Raw genomic sequence first — 16,514 nt, forward strand, 5'->3', positions numbered from 1 at the left:
GTTCAATTCACAATTAATTGCTAACAACTCATCTCACTCCAAATGCCAGACCAGTTCTCTTCCTGTCTGTGTTTAAGTTCACAAAAAACATCTCCCTCCAAAAAGGCTTTTTACCTATCTGTATTTACTGTCTCTGAAGCCAGCGATAAGGCTAATTTAGGTATTCTGCCAATCTACAAAACCTACGTAGTGTGGAAGGAGAGCTATGTTCTCTGCCATGCTAAGGAAACTCACAGGGTGTCATCCTAAGTGACTGCAAAAACCCTATGGATGAGATGCCTAAAAAGACTATCCCAAACCTCACACTTAAACTCTGCCTCAAAATGTTGACCTTTTTGCTTCCCTACATGGCAGACTTTGAACTGGTCCTGGCCAGCAGGACAGTGGAGGAAATTCAAGAGCCACACTCTTCCATCTGCTTCTCCTTGGGATCAAACACTTCTCACAAAACAAATGTGTTGCCTAAAAAGCATTTTTTCCCCTCAACCTGTAGAGTTCTAAAGACCTCTCAGAAAAAGTATCCACAGCCTAGAAGATGACAGTGAATATGAACAACATTGCTGTGCCCACAGTATGGCACTAAATTTGAATGCCTTGCAAAAGAAGAGGGAGAGGGGAGAGTTGAAAAACTGAGACTGAGATCTTGACGGAAAACAAAAGAATGGAGACCTAAGTCAGCCAGCCTCGGCTGCAAATGATTTCCATGAGCTTCTGTCTCTGTGTGAGACAGAGGAAAAGAGGTTGCTCTTTCTCTGAGACACCAAAAACATCAGATTCCACCCATGATTTTTAACACACACATATACCTATACCTATACCTATACTTATACCTATACCTATACCTATACCTATAAATATACATATACATATACACATACACATACACATACATAAAACTATATAGGTAGTGAGTACTAATTTTACTGCAATCATTGCCATACCCAAGATTATTAAACAGATGTTATTATCAGTTCCACAAGAAACACCAAGTCTTGGTGTTATTCTGATACCTGGTGTTATTCTCTTCACCTCAACTTCTTCACTTCTAACAATCAGAAGCCCAAGAGACACCATACCCTATAAAATGGCTTTCCCAAAGCCACACTCAGATCAATCTGATGCCTGTTGCAATGCTCAGAAAACTGGGAAACTTATTGTTTTCATTGGGGAAAACAGAAAAGGCAACCTTGCAGTCGCCTTTGAACTTCTGTCTGTACCACTGGGATAAATGCATTTGATATCAGCAAAAGAAGCACTAGGAGGGCTTTTATGATGCAGTACACAAAAAAAAAACAAAAACAGAGAGGGATAAAAAAAGTGTTACAACATGTCCTGTTCCTATTCTGCTATTTTTTATTTTTTTTACATAAAGCCACCTTCTGTCAGAAAAAAAAATGTCCCATATTTCCAACATGATTTTAGGTTTAGTCTATGTAGAGAATTTTCAGACCAGCCTTTATTGCATCAGTAAAGCACATTAAGAATATTGAGTCAATTAATCAAAGCATTCTGATTCAAAAAAATAAAAAGTTAAAAAAAAATCAAGAAAACCTGAAGCTCAGGAAAAAAACAGGGTAGTAAACACTGAATTAAATTTTTTTTTGCCTCTTTTCCCTCAGGCACGTAGAGCAGTCATTAGGGAACAGCCCAAAGGAGCTGAGGAAACTCATTGCCAATATGGTAAAGCATGGCCAGGTTACCATTTTGGGGTTTTTTTTAGTTGTTGTTTTGGTTTGGGGTTTTTTTTCTACTTTTCCCTTTCATACAGGGATGAAGCACACATATAGACCTGACTGTGCTATTGGAGCAGGAACGACGTGCCTCCAGCCCTGCTCCACAAACCATTCCATCAGCAGAAGTCTCCGGCAGGTCGGAGACCGACTAACTTTTCCAAGGTATTAAATTAAAAGATGTTGAATTAAGTTAAACGCCCCACATTGAACTGACATTTCCCTTTTTTAATGCAAGCTAAGATTGATGAAAAATACCACTTATCTACATTAAGGGTCAAAATATCCAGCAAAAGAAGCCTCTGGTTCAGCGCGTCAGAGCAAAGTCAGTCTTACATAATCCGGGGACCAGAACGCGGATCACATTCTGATGATCCAATTAATGGTGGGATACTTTGCAATCAGCCAGGAAGCAAGGCCCCTAACAGATTGTGGGGCTGTAACATCAATTTCTTAAGTGCATTTAAAGGATTACAAATGTTAGTCCTGGCTTGAGATTGAAACACCTATTGAGGTGCTCTGAACCACATTACAGTAATTGGGTACCTGAATTAATGCCATTTCTTCTGATGGGTGAGTTGAATACATTGGAATTACGGATTTCTTTTGCTGTGTTTCACTTTCAGCCTTTTTCTTCTTATTCTCAGAGCATAAATCTGAGGCAGAATTTCTCTTTTTATCTAGATAGTTTTAATTACAGCCCTGAGGCACCCAAGTGTTGTCCTAACTTCACCTTCTGGATTGTTTGGGTGCACTTCTTTTTTTTTTTTTTAATCTTTTATTTTGCTTATTATTTTACCATGCTGTGACATTAAGATGGGAATTTTTTTTTCTTGAAGCTTCAGGGGGAAGGGGGAATAGGCTGCTGAGACATGGAGAAAGAAAAGTCTTTCTTTTCCTTCCCATATCCCTCTTCCACTATGTAAACCTTTTTATGCATGCACCAGATACCATTTGCAGTTTTGCACCTCTAGAGAGCTAGAACTAGGGCTGCCTCAATTAGTCTTCTATTCCTTCTGAGGTCAGTTCAAGTAAAGGTCTCCATCATATCAAGCTGGCAGGAATGCTAACTACCTGGGTATTTCAGACCATGCAGGGTTCAGCTAAAGAGTTTAAAAACCACGTAGCCACTTTCAAGAGTATTCAGTGAATATACAGCATAAAGCTGTATTTGTGTGCCAGAGATTAAATTCACGCAGTGTTACAAAATCTGAAATAGGTTATGGCACAGGTTTGTTTGTATGGCTTTTCAGCCAGGCAGGGTCTCTGTTAGACCGCAGTACAGAGCATGCATTTTATATAGGACACACGCATTTTCCTCTTGGATCACCTGAGTTTTGATAATTAGAGTTTTAGTGGGGAATTCCATCCATTTTTGTCCTCAGCGTCTGTGGCACTGACATTTCAGCGACCTCAGCAGTGATTTCTCACTTGCAGCTAACTGGAATGTACACAACCATGATATAATGCCCACGCTGTGAAAAAAGAGGTGAGAAACAGTGCGTGGTATTCCAAATATTCCAGTCTGCTCTGTACATTCATTTATCTAGTTACAGCACATCAAGCTCAGATATTGTTTCAATTACTTTTTTTTTTTGAGGTCTTATTAGTCATTAGTTGTAAATATACATACACATATATATCCGTGCATATTTTAATTCTCATGTATAATATATCGTTTCTGAGGTATTCCAACTTTTTGTCCTATACTCAAGATTCTGTAAAGAAACGGTGCTGCTGCAGTGATTTTGCTTTAATTTTGGTTTTGTTTAAGATAACTGTAAACAGCAAAGACACAGGAGCTATTTATCTTCATTGCTGGTTAAGAGGAAATCGTAGCATATACCTTAGGGGAGCTAAGAAAGCACAATGATTTAACAAGCATATGAAGGAAAGAGACAGCTTCTAATTCAATAATAGAACTTTCTCAGGAAAATGCAGTTTGCATGGTTTAGTCAGATAGTCTTTCACAGTTAACTATTTTATTTTATTTTTAAATCTATTTCCCACCACAAAAGAACCAGAAGATTTAGAAGGGGTCACTGGGGACCTTTCAGCTGTGCTCCTTTCTCTTGAATGGTTTTGAATATTCCTTAATTTCTTATCTCCATTAACACGGGATATTCATAGAGTTTAGAAATAACACCCCTGTAAAACAATAAAACCTATGGACTGTCTCTGCATAAGACATGATTAATCAGAGGACAGACATGGTTTCATTGTAAGGGCCACACACTGAAGCAGGGCATAAGGTTTTTCAAAAAGTGTCTTGAAAATAAATCTCAGTTACAGTTTCAGAGCAGTTTTTGACTCATTAGATGGCGCTGGCTGAAATGATTTGCATAGAGATAATGACAATACAGACCCCAAGGACTAGTTAGCTGTTTAGCAGCATATACATTTCATATAACCACTTCCATACATCTAGTTTTAAATTCATTAACAAAAAATAATTGCTACCCAATGGTCTGCATTACACTGCACACAGCTTCAATATACTTTCTAAATTACTGCTTTCTGTCACTCCTCCCACCAATCCTAAAGACAAGTTAAACTTTACTGCCTTCAAGGCATTGACTACCAATTTGCAGCAAAGCTCATGTTTAAGTTAGCGAGAATTAACAACTGAACTTCAGGAAATTTGTCTTGTTTTTAATATCTCATAAATATTTTGGAATAACAGAAGACTTTCTCCCTCTCCCCCTTTGGCAGAGGCACAGTGATGTCCTGAGGGCTCCCCTGCAGAGACACCAGCAATAACAGCTCCAATATGCTCAGAAAGTCCTGATCTCACTAGCATTCATACTGGACCTGATTCAAAGTTTACTGAAGTCACAAGGAAACTTTACATTAGCTTCGGGATTCTTCTGCTCAGACCTTCCAGTCCTATTGCCCCACTTCTCCTCTCCCGAAACCCTAATCGAGCTCTGCTGTTCAAGCATTAATTATGTTGTTATTGTTGTGGCATATTCAGCATAAAGTGACTTGTGTTAACGCTGTCCAAATGTCTGTCTGCTTTTTTATGGCTTGGGTAAGGAGGAAAAAGTTACTTTTCATAAGTAATTAACAAAAATTAGTCTTGGGTTTTTACAGATGCATAATGATTAGGACCCAAGGGGGAGGTAAAGTTCACTTTTTAGTAATAACATTTAATGGATAAAAAATAGAAAAGTCTATCCACACTCTTTCCATCATTTTTCCCAAATATTTACAGTGTACACCTCGGGTTTGAAATAAGCCAGGGAGAATTAATGCATTGTTTACACTTGGAATCCGAGGTGGCCCCGTCCCAGCAGGGCAGTACAATGTGCTGTATCTTTCCCTTCTCAGCACTTATCTTAATCTTAATAACTAGCCAGACAACTGACTCCAGAGTCCTGGGCTTATCGACTGGAATTCGTCACATGCACACAAGAGAAGACAAGAAATGCATTATATAACAATACCATACAAATCATTATCTTTTAATATTTAAAAGTATGTATTCAAAGTCTGATATGAAACCATTTTGGTTGAACTCAATTCCACTGGTTGTTATTAAATTTGATAGCAAATGAACAAAAATACACTTGTAACGTATTTATCTGTAGAAGAGTTTATTTGCAACAGATCAAAAGGCTGCTTCTTACTTCATTTTAGCTACTGCTATCAAATGCAATCTGCTTTTTAAATATGCTTTGATACAGAGAGACTATTTTCAAAACAGGTTAATAGGAAATATATTTTTTTTTCCCCCCCCAAGTCTCCCAAGCACCAAGAAATACCCAGAGCATGAACAGAAAGTCTACTGCACCCTATGTGCCTACAGCATGATTTCTTTGAAACAAGTTTATATAAGCAAGAGGAATATCATTCCAACTGCAGCCACCAGGCATGTGGACCATGCTTTTAAAATTATCATACAGAGCTGAATTTTGGTTCTGACACCTCAGACTAAAGGGCATTTTTTACCAGGAGGCAGAGGCACATGTGAACCACAGTGTTGGGGGTACTCCCTGCTGCAAGGCTGCTCTCCTGAGAGGGTTTGCCTGCCTCTCCCTGCACCTCCACGGCAAGAACTCTGTGATACCTACACAAGGTGATGAGGGGGGAGCAGAAGTACATGGAGAATAATGCTTAGGAGCCCACTCCTGCAGAAAGAGGGAAAAGGACAATGGTTTTAAGCACACACCCTGTCAGTGTTCCCTCTCTCTGCAAAAGGGCAAGAGAGAGGACAGGTACCTCACTCACTGGCATTATTAACATACACTTGTAGCAGGAGTATATGACATGAATACAGGTTAACAAAGATGCTGTAAATTCACTCCTCTCCTCTGCTTGCTTTGCTCTAACCCAGCCTACACAGCATCCCTCATGCCAAGTGTTACACCCTCAGCGATGGGATTCACCCAACAGAAGATGCCAGAGTTGCGCTCAGAAAGACTCACTGCCAGTGCCAGATTTTTCCAAATATCTTTTCCACATTGAAAAATTCTGAAGATTACCCTAGGCCAATCTTTGTGTTAAATCACAAACCACAGTGAATCAATTAGTTAATCAATCCCATCAGGCAATCAATTAACATGAACTAAGAAACCCCTGAGCAGACATATTCTCGTGTGAAGAAAGGTCACCCACCAGGGCCTTTATATGTCTGTTCATATTAGTTTAAGCCCTGGTTTAGGAGAAGAAATTTTCCTCTGATAACAGTTCTTTGTATTGATGTGTCAGCACAGACACCTAGTCTCCGTGTTCGTCTGGCAGAGAGCGTCTCTATTTTACTCGTGTAATAACTAGAGGCCACTTTCAGAAGAGGGAATCTGAGATTTGTGCTCTGATGCGGTGAGAGACGAGCCCTCTTTCGGTGCCACTGAAAGACTTTGCACCAGGCTTTGTAATGGTACCTGAGCAAAGAGGAAATGGGGCTTTTTCAGGCATGCACCTCAAAAACTGCAAGTGCAAGCAAATTTGCCATCATTCCCAAACACTGAATCCATGTTGCAAAGCCAATCATTTCATCCATTTGCTAAGGTCAGGTTCAGTTCCAGGAAGAGCTGGGAGAAACATGTTTTGAATGCCCAAAGAAAAGCTTGCCCTGTAATACCCTCAATTCCACTTTCTAATCACAGTTGTTAAATAATTACATTAATTAATAATATCTTATAGTTGTGTGGTAGCTATCACTCAGGGATAACTCACAATTCAGTGATAAACCCATTCATTCAGATTAGCAGCTGACCTGCAGCCTAAGAAGTTGAGGTCACCCCTGTACATCAACTGGGAAAGCTGAATTTTTGGGTGGGAGGAAGCAAAGTCACCAGCGCACACAAGGCTTCACATAAATATCATGGTAAAACAGAAGCTTCAGCAGAGGCAAAGGCGGTGGGCAATGTGAATTCTGTGAAATGAATGTCAGGCCTAGAGAATCCAGCTTTGTCACCCCACCACTGCTGGTTGTTTGGATAGGGCTGTCTGATGGAGTTGTCCAGCAGCACAAGTCTCCGTGCAGGCAGATAAGGAACACGGCACCTGGTCTTGCCCACCTCCAAAATCTGCCACAAGTTCAACACCCCTTCTGCAGCACTCCTCTTCCACTAAACAAACTATACACTTAGCAGCAAACAGGGTATCAAATAAAGGTATCAAATAAGTATCAAATAGAGTATCAAATCAAATCACTGCTCTTCTAATCACAGCCAGTCATGGAAAGAAAGAAAGAAAGATGCCTGGAACAGCAGAGAATTGGCCTGTCTTGGGATGGGGAGGGGGGGGGGGGAAATGCAAAGGTATGAAAATGTATTCAACAATGCTCTCAGTGCTCAGATCCAGCGGTGACAGGGCTATAAGCAGATGCATTAGGCTGGAAATATATCAAGGTTAGATTAAGCTGCAGAGTTTCCATTTTATTAATGGTCTTCAATCTGACTCCTTAATAAAATGGAAACCATTTGTAAAATTTTGATCAGAATCCACACTTAGCTTTCAAGTGTTTGCAACCTTTGGGTATATTCAGGAACAGATTTCAAAAAGTCCATGCCTAAGAATGAAGGTGAGAAAGAGATGAGAAGGAGAAAATGACTCGAGGTGAATCAGACCTTGGAGTGAATTATTATGTAAACTGAGTCAGGCTAAATGAAGAAATCATTGGGACAGCAGGGGATTTTTTCCACAAATTACAGAGATATGTTGGACCACTGCGGTATCTGCCATGGTGGTGTAACCAGGAGAGTAAATATCTAAGATGCCTATATTTAAATATGATCCTCAATGCCATATTAGAGCTACTGGAGTGTTGCTTGGAACTGGAAAGCATGAGAGGCCAATGGGCTGAAGAAGGAGCAGGAACTGCAATTAATGCAATGCTTATCATTATCAAGTCATTCAAGTTTCTTCTCAGCTGCTGACAGAGGACAGAAGAAAGGTTTTACCTAACAGCTACTGGAGAAGGAAATCTTGTTGGATAAAATAAAGGTGACAGTAAAAAATGTCACTAGAAAAATCACACCACAGTTCCATCTCTCAGGCAGAAGAGAGACTGCATAGAAAGAAGTAGAAGTTCACACTTCTAATGTAAAAAGAAACTGACACTCATATTTATATGAGCCATATAATAATTTCATTTAATAGCAATCCTGACAGAATGGAAAAGGGAAAAAAAGAAATCTTGCAAGTGTGTATGCTGTGCTGCTGCACTTCTATGTGAAACCTGAAGAAGAAATCTTAAAGGAAATAGTATTTGTTATAATATGGCAGGCTGTGGATTAATTGACTGATAGTTACACACAGACTTTTGAAATAATTTCAGCTAGGCTTTTTCTCTGGTGAGTGACTGAATTCACTGAAAACAGAGCACTCAAGCTCTCCTTTTTAGCCTTTGGAAAAGAAGAATTGCATCACACAAGACCTCCAAGCAGGATCAGGATGTTTTAAAAAATTAAAAAATACAAGGAGAACAGTATCATCCACACTGGCTTACAGCCTTCAGTAAGGAGAACAGTTGCATTATCCAAGGCCATGGCCTTTGTTAACAAGCAGTGAACTTTCCTAACACTTGAACCTGATGACGTCTATCCTCATAAAGCTTACATCCTTAATGAAGCATGAGCACTTCCTCTGGGAAAGGCCCGGAACTATCAGGAAGGACAGCATGGTACTGTAACAAATTAAGTCTGTTTCTCTCCCTTTGACTTTGATATCTACTTGGATGACATTTGCAGCACTTATGGAGACAACGGTATGGAAATAAGAACTTTGATTGGTCCAGCCAGTTTATCCTATGACACAAATCTGGAAATTTTTAACTAGAACTAGACACTGTTACTTCACCTTATACCTTCTGGTCATGGTGACCCCAGCTGAAAGCATGGAATTCACTAATTCAGACTAACTGAACAATTTCAGTTGGGGACACCTCCATGTGTTCTTCACAAGGCATCTGTCTGCATGTCCACAGACTACCTGCTAAATACAAATGCAACACAAAGTAAGCACAAGCAACTGCTCCATGCGGTGTGTCAAATACTTGAGGTTTTGCTCTAGGACAAGACAGGTAGGTAAAGGAAAAGGACAACATGCAGTTAGAGAAATACTATTGTTTTACAAGCCATACTTCCACAAAACTGTTTCCTCATAATCCACATAAAACAGCCTCCTCATATGTTAGGGTCTTCCTGTTGTCACACATGCTTTGGCATTTTGGCAGGGTGAGAACCACCTACACAGAGTATTTTAGGCTGACACCTTCTTGAAATCGCACTGAAGTCAAAATGATAGCTGGGTCTCTAATTCCCATTTCCCTCCACTACTTAAAGGTGAGGAGTAAGATGGCACAGCAAAACTGATAAATTCAGGTGTTCACCACAAAGAATAACAAAAGACAGGGCCCCTCTCTGAACTAAACTAGCCTAAGTGAGTCAATATTTTGAAGGTTTTTGGGAGATTCCAACTAGACTTAAAGCGAGTGCTTTGTAGTGTCCATCTCATGCTGAAAGAGAGGGTATTCAGCAAGGTGCTAATCCAATGCAACACACAAACTAGCAGTTTATTTAAAACAAAACTTGATCCTTATTGGGAGCCGAGATATTTGAAGTACACACAAGTAAAACTAATTTAACCTTTGAAAAGTTATCTCCGGAGGGAAGAAGAGAAATCCCTTTATAAGATTTTTAAGCACTGCAATTATTGACGAGGACTATATTACTTCAGTTTTCTCTGATCAGAAAAAAAAGCAAAGCCACAGGAGACATCAGCAGCTGTCAGGCTGTTTTCCAACTGCAATGAGGTAGTTTACAGTGGGCTTGTGCCAGTCTCTTAAGACCCAGTTAAGAAGCCTTTTTAAAATGCCTTAAAAAGCCAACTCATACATTAATCAAGTTGAGCCCTCATCCATACTTACTGCAATACATCAACTACCATGTCTTTTTTTTTATTTTAATAAATTCCAGTTGACAGCAGACACCTTATTAAGGCTCACTAAAATGATACAATAAGTAAAAGGCTATTAATATTGCTTTTTTCCCTGCTGCTATTGTCTTGCCGCACTGGTCTGCAAACAAATTCAGGCTGCATTACAATTAATGCCAATGGAACTCCTTCTAACGACTTCCAGCTTGCTAATTTTTTACGCTAATAATAAAAAAAAGGCATTGCTATGCAAGAACGGCCCCCTTTTATCATGCTCGCATGGCACACTAGAGAGCTCCTGCCATTGTTCACATGAAAGACAATTAAACCCAGGAACATCAAACCCAAAAATGACAATCTGCTAACCAGCACTGGGTATTGCTGAATTCTTTTCTCTATTTTCTGAACTGATAGAAAACAATTCTCCAAAGACGTTTCCCTCCCCCATGCCCACCCTTTGGAATAAAAAAAAAAAAAAAAAAAAGAAAAAAAAAAGTTTGTGAAATAGTCTCGCTGATTTATGCATCTCTGCTCAGAATTTATTAACCGTCTGGGGCCAATTTCACTCTCAAATGTCTATTGCCTCCAGGTTTGAATTCTGGACACATTTCAAGAAATGCAATAATATTGTCCACACAGTTTCATATTTAAAAATAAACTTTTTTTTTTTTTTTTCATGGTTCATGTTTTCTGAAACACAATATAAAATGCCAAAGCTGATGTGGTAACAAGTTTATTTCTCCCAGTCTTCTAGGGAGAAAGATGGAAAGCAAAACGGGTCATCAGGTTTGCCAGAAATTAGGTGCATTCACAGTGTTAATTCAGAATAAAGGTAACCACTTGTTTTTTGTTCACCCAGCTGTCCTCATTGCAGGCACTTCCTTAGCACAATCCCATACATGTCCCAGCAACTTGAGCCCCAGTCCCATCACTTTATCCTGTACCATAACCCACTCATATCTACTGCAAGAAATCCAAGAAGCCAGAATCACGGTAAATAGCCATTTTACATTCTGAATATTCATGTTCCTGGTAGGTCAGTGTGTGCATATATGTGGAACATTATATACATGAAGTTAAGAAGCAACTGGTAACTTGCTGATTGCTACGGATTTGACAGGAGTAATGAGAGGCAACACTTTGGCTAAAGGACACAAATCTTACAGAAAAAGGTCCAGATTACATTTAGTACTGAATCACAAAACTATGTATAAATACCAGACCTTATAAACATGCAGGGGGAGAAGGAATTTATATTTTCAGTGAGAAACTAGGAATTCCCACATCCCTTTTGCCATATACATGTTACTTCCTACCCCCTTAGGCTGAAGGCAATCAGGCCTTAAACTTGTCACCTGAGCAGACCAGGATATTTCCAGGCCTCTGCTTCAGACCAGAGAAGTTTTGTGGTAAATTCTACATTTGGGAGAGGAGAACATTTTTGTGTTGTTGTCTAATAGCCACTGAGAGCTGTGGAGTGTTAAGAACATACCCCAGGAAAGATAGATTAGTAGGAAGTGGCCAAAAGAGGCCATAAAATGTGCATTAAAAATGCAATTCATCACATAACTGAGCAATTTGTCAAATGGATATTGTACCTTGCATAGTGTCTTTTGGGACAGAAGCAAAAGAAAAAGGCCTGGGAGATAACAGTTCTATTCCTGGCTCTGCTACTGGTTCTCTTTTTGACCTTGGAGAAGGCTTTTTAGCCAAAATATGTGGACTGTTTTCCACTTCTGTTATTTCACGTCTAACTTCACTTTGGTTAACTTCATAGTTTGATTTCTAAATCAGTGTCCTGAAAACAGAGAATTAGTAGGCACCTGACACCAAAATCTGATTTTTCAGGTTTCTGTTAGACAAGATATGAATCTGTGTGTCTTTATGCATAAAACTGGGAAGACAAAGCTAACATTTTAAAAGAGATTTCACAAGAATCAATTTGATATTTGCACAAGTGTGATTAAATAAGTATGGAGGTATTTAATTGTTCGACTAAAATGACCCTAAAGTAATTGCTAATCTGCTCTCTATCAGTCAGTGGGCTGGGTATTTGCTGGATATGGAATAGCATCTTAGCCATTAACAGGTGGGTTGGTGGAACATGGAGCATGTGATCCTTGCCTCTTAGACCTACTGGGCTTCCAAATAGGATGCACCTCAATGGCTGCAGAAGCAAGGACAGAGAAACCTTCTGGAAGTAACTCTGCTGCTCTAAGGTAGTGCTGCCCTCTGCTTTGACCAGTGGTTTCAGCACAGCCTCACCAGCTCCAGCACAACCTCCAGCAGCTTTACTCACTGCACCCATTTCAAGAGTGGGAAAGCTCACTTTACCTCTCTGAGAAGGCACTGACCTCCCTCCTAGCACCAGTTTGGCCTACAGTTGTGCTTCATCCAAACAAGCATTATTTTGGCCCCAATAAACAAATTTACAATTCATCCATCTCCAAGTTAACACCGCTTTTCTGAGGCGTCGGCTGTCACGTCCCTCAGGTTGGTATTTGTGATAAGGACAAACAAACTTGCATTATGTACATTGAAAGGTCTTTTTGCATCTGGGTGAGACCCATGGTGCACAGCCTGTGATCTGTCTCCAATGGTGAGGAAGCCAAGAGTCACTGGCAGCACAGAAAATCCCTAGTTTTCATGGGTGAGGAGGCTGCTGTGCTCATCTGGCACACTGTGCCCTTAGTGGACAGCCTGTCCAGGAAGCAGCTGTGTGCACATTCCACCTCCACCTGCCCCTGAGTGCCACCCGTGTAGGCAGAGCTCTTTATTTCTCCTCAGTGCTAGAGACTCCAGCTCCACAGCAGAGTGCAGGCTTTCACTCTGCATGAGCCAGCTGCTCTGCGAGTGCCAACTGCATGCAGGGGCTGCATATCAACCACTGCCATTCCTCAATACAACTCACTTGCACTTAAAAGAAACAATAAAAGAAAAGAATCTCTGTTTTGCTGGTATGGGAGAGGCATTGGGGGGGGGGGGGGGAATTTTGTATGTTTATGGTTTTAATTTTTTTTTCCATCCTAAAAAGACAAAAAAAATTACAAGCAATAAAATCATCCACTTCTCTTTTGTATGGTCACACAGATACTAGATTTGGCTCACTTAGACATTATATCTGAGCCAATTTAGATGTAACATCCCAAACAATTATACAACCCCCTCAAGTCTACAACAAAAATACTTTATTTCCCCCCCCAACATACCAGCTTTGCAACTTATTTGAGCCCCACAGAAAGTATAAGAAAGCAGACTTGAATTAATACTTCTGAAATCAGAAGCTAAGTTTTTATTAATTTGTTCACAAAAGAAAAATAAAGTGAGAAAATTAATAGGTCTGATATAAAAGCCAAATTTTAGCATTGCTTAAACTGGTGTCAATCAATAATAAACCCATAGAGTTACTCTAAATTAATGCAGATAGAAAATTAAAGTAGACAAAACCCATACAGACTGTAATGAAATTGCTTATTGATAGTGCTTCACTTACTGTCCAAATAAAAAAGGAGTATATGACCTAACTGTTCTGTACACATCCCCTTCCTTTTAATTACAGAGTAAGAGCAGCAATCGTTATCTCTTCTATCAACTTACTTAGATTTATAATATGGCCTGCTCCCCACACTTAAGACAATACAACCCTACACCACGGCAATATTATAGTGCCACATCCTGTATCCTAGCAACGGTTTAGGGCTTGCATTTGATGTCAAAATAATGGGTCCTGCTTAATCTCTTGTTTTTTTGAAGTAGGGGGTAAAACACTGAAATTCAGGAGTTGAGGGAAAAAGAATTACTGAGAAGCATTCTAAAAGCAGCCCTATGGGGTATATATAGATGCACACACACTGATGTGTATAGGTAAATAGATAACCACATGTATATACAAAATAGATGGTCTAGTTTTTGTCTTTAAATTGTTTAGACAAGAGTGAAAGCTGAGAAATGGAATGATGTATATCACTTTCAAGATACCAGAGGCTTTTAACAAATACAATCTTTCTCCTGCTTTTATCAGTTCAGTGTCTTCTGTAAAACACGAGTTACAGTCCCAGTTTTTCCTCATTTAAATTTGGTCCTATCACCATATTAAAAGCAAAATAAACTCCTGACTCTCTAATTTCTTGTGCCTCTCCCATTTTCTTTCAAAGATTTGTTTAAAACATACTGATTAAGTCATCTAACGCTTAGCTACACTCTCCAAGCTATACCACAGCTGAGATTTTTCTGTATTGACTATTTAAAACATCAGCTGTGATGGAAAAATCAAAATGGCTTGGTTTGTAAGAGCACCAGGGATATATGGTAGTAACCCGTAATAGTGACCAAAGAGAAGAATATTACTGGGTATCTCTGCTTCACTTCAGAGACTGGAAAGCACTTTGAAAGTCAAGTATTCAGGTCTGGGTGGCTGCCGGAGAAGAATATATGTGCACACACATATGTGTGATGCACGTGTGCATACACCACTTCTGCAGAAGAAAGACACAAGACCAAGATCTACAATTTTAAAGACTGACGAGATGTGAAAAACTGACAGTCAAGCTGTTACAGTCTTCCCCAAGCAATCCAATCCTCCTTTCTATCTGCACAAGTTTGCAACTCTTACTTTGAATGCCCCTGGGAACACTGCAAAACAGATAGGGGAACACAGCATCAGCTGTCCCGTGAGCAACAAGTAAATAGGGTTATGTTGAATCTGTGGGTTTCTAAACACAGTTGTATTCAAACAGCTGGACAGGCTCAGGGGTATTTGCTCTTCTTTGCCCCCAAGGCCTCAACAGAGCACAAGGAACAAAGATTGTTTCAAATTGTGGGTTGATTTTTTTTTTCCCCACTTTTTTTTCCTGCACTCCACTTAAAAATATACAGGGAGGAAAAACACCTTTCCCTCTGGAAACCCATGATGAGGGTACAAACCAGCAGGAGGTTTTGCACAGCAGTCACTGCTCATCCAACAGCTACATTAACAAACCTTCAAACACCCACAGTACCACAGCTCTGTCTTCCCACGCTTCACCCCACTAATCCATTCCCTTGGGAAGAGCCACATCCAAACAGGCAGCCCCTGAAGCGTGCCCCCAGCATGAACTAACCCCAGCTCCGTGAGACCAGCAGAGACAGAAAAAATTAAGAAATAGGAGTCGTCACGCTTGGGTGCCCGGTACAAAGAGAGATCCACAGCGCAAGAAGAAAAACACTGCTCGCAGGAGAGCAATTTCTTCTTGTTATCCACAATATTTTACTTCTAGCTGAAAACCTGGAGCTTGAAAGGATCCTTGTGAGTGCTGTTTATTTATTTAAACCAATTCTTGCAGCTCTCCTTCTCTGTAAACAATACTGAGGTGAAGAGTTTACAGGAGCACATTGTCCAGAGTTCAGCAAGCGCTTCGCTCCAGCTCTGGCACAAGGCAGCACCCAGTTTGGGAGGCTTCCCCTCCCTCCTGTCTTTAAGGGAAATGTTTACTGCGTGGGCACACGCACACAGCAGTTCACCTTTCTCTGCAATTGTCATCACAGCCATTCCCTGACAGATATTATTATCCCCTGAAGATGGTGCGTGGACAACCCTATCCCCTGCTAGGTTGTCCCAGTTTTATAAACTGCAAATCTGGGCAGCTTACTCTACGGGAGGAAAAAAAATATAAATAAAGCTGTTTAAAAAGGGCAGCTGGGGCCACACTGCCGTGTTAATATGGCCCCAGTAGAGGAAAGGCAGCATCTCTCTTGCACTGCAGGTCCTTCCTTCCCCCTGCAGTGATACCCCACCAGCAGTGAGCCCTGCCACAGGCTTCACTGGGCAGCAAAGTGGGGCCCAGCAGCAAATCTTCTACAACTCCCACAGCAAATGAGATGTAGGTTGGGAAAGAGGGTCAAGTACTTCCGTGGCACAGATTCCCTCCCAGCCAAAACCACTGCAAGAGAGCACCATGAGTTTAGGCAACGCTTGCTTCAGCTTGTGCTGAGCAGCTTTAGAGATGAGCACAGCCTTGTGCATCTACCTGACCAAGCTCAGCCTAAGCAAATGTCTAAGGACTGCCTCAAACTGAAAGTCAAAACAGAAGAGGTTTAAATGCCAAGCAGACTCTGAATTAAAATACACTTTTTCTTTCTCCAGAGCTATGTGATCCAACACAGGCTGGCAGCAAATGAAAATCAGAAAACCAGAGCAGTAAATGAAAAACAGAAAACCAGAGCCACCTACAATACATTTTTCAAAGAACAGCAGTGCAACAGGGTCTCTGATCAAATGGCCATTGTATGAACATGAGTCTTACACACAAATTGTGCCTCTGTGTTTTCAAATGAATTTTAAAAAAACCCACAAACCACAAAAACAAAACAAAAACACCCAAACCACACAACTTGCTTAAGTACTTATTTTGAGGGTAAATATTC

The 16,514-nt window shown here is 40.3% G+C and overlaps 1 protein-coding gene across 45 annotated transcripts in view; it reads right to left on the bottom strand.

The window, feature by feature from the left end:
• The window catches only part of ESRRG (estrogen related receptor gamma), a 387,839-nt gene that overhangs the window by 233,070 nt on the left and 138,255 nt on the right, over positions 1–16,514 (bottom strand). The window contains exon 1 of one of the 45 annotated variants that reach the window (XM_058835840.1): positions 3,061–3,078. The exons of the other annotated variants lie outside the window; for them this stretch is intronic. The gene's annotated coding sequence lies outside the window, so the exon portion shown is untranslated. Of the gene's footprint in view, positions 1–3,060; positions 3,079–16,514 lie in introns of those variants that run through there. 45 annotated transcript variants of the gene reach the window in all.

The sequence above is a fragment of the Poecile atricapillus genome, chromosome 3, assembly GCF_030490865.1.
Source record: "Poecile atricapillus isolate bPoeAtr1 chromosome 3, bPoeAtr1.hap1, whole genome shotgun sequence".
In the NCBI taxonomy this organism is placed as follows: Eukaryota; Metazoa; Chordata; class Aves; order Passeriformes; family Paridae; genus Poecile; species Poecile atricapillus.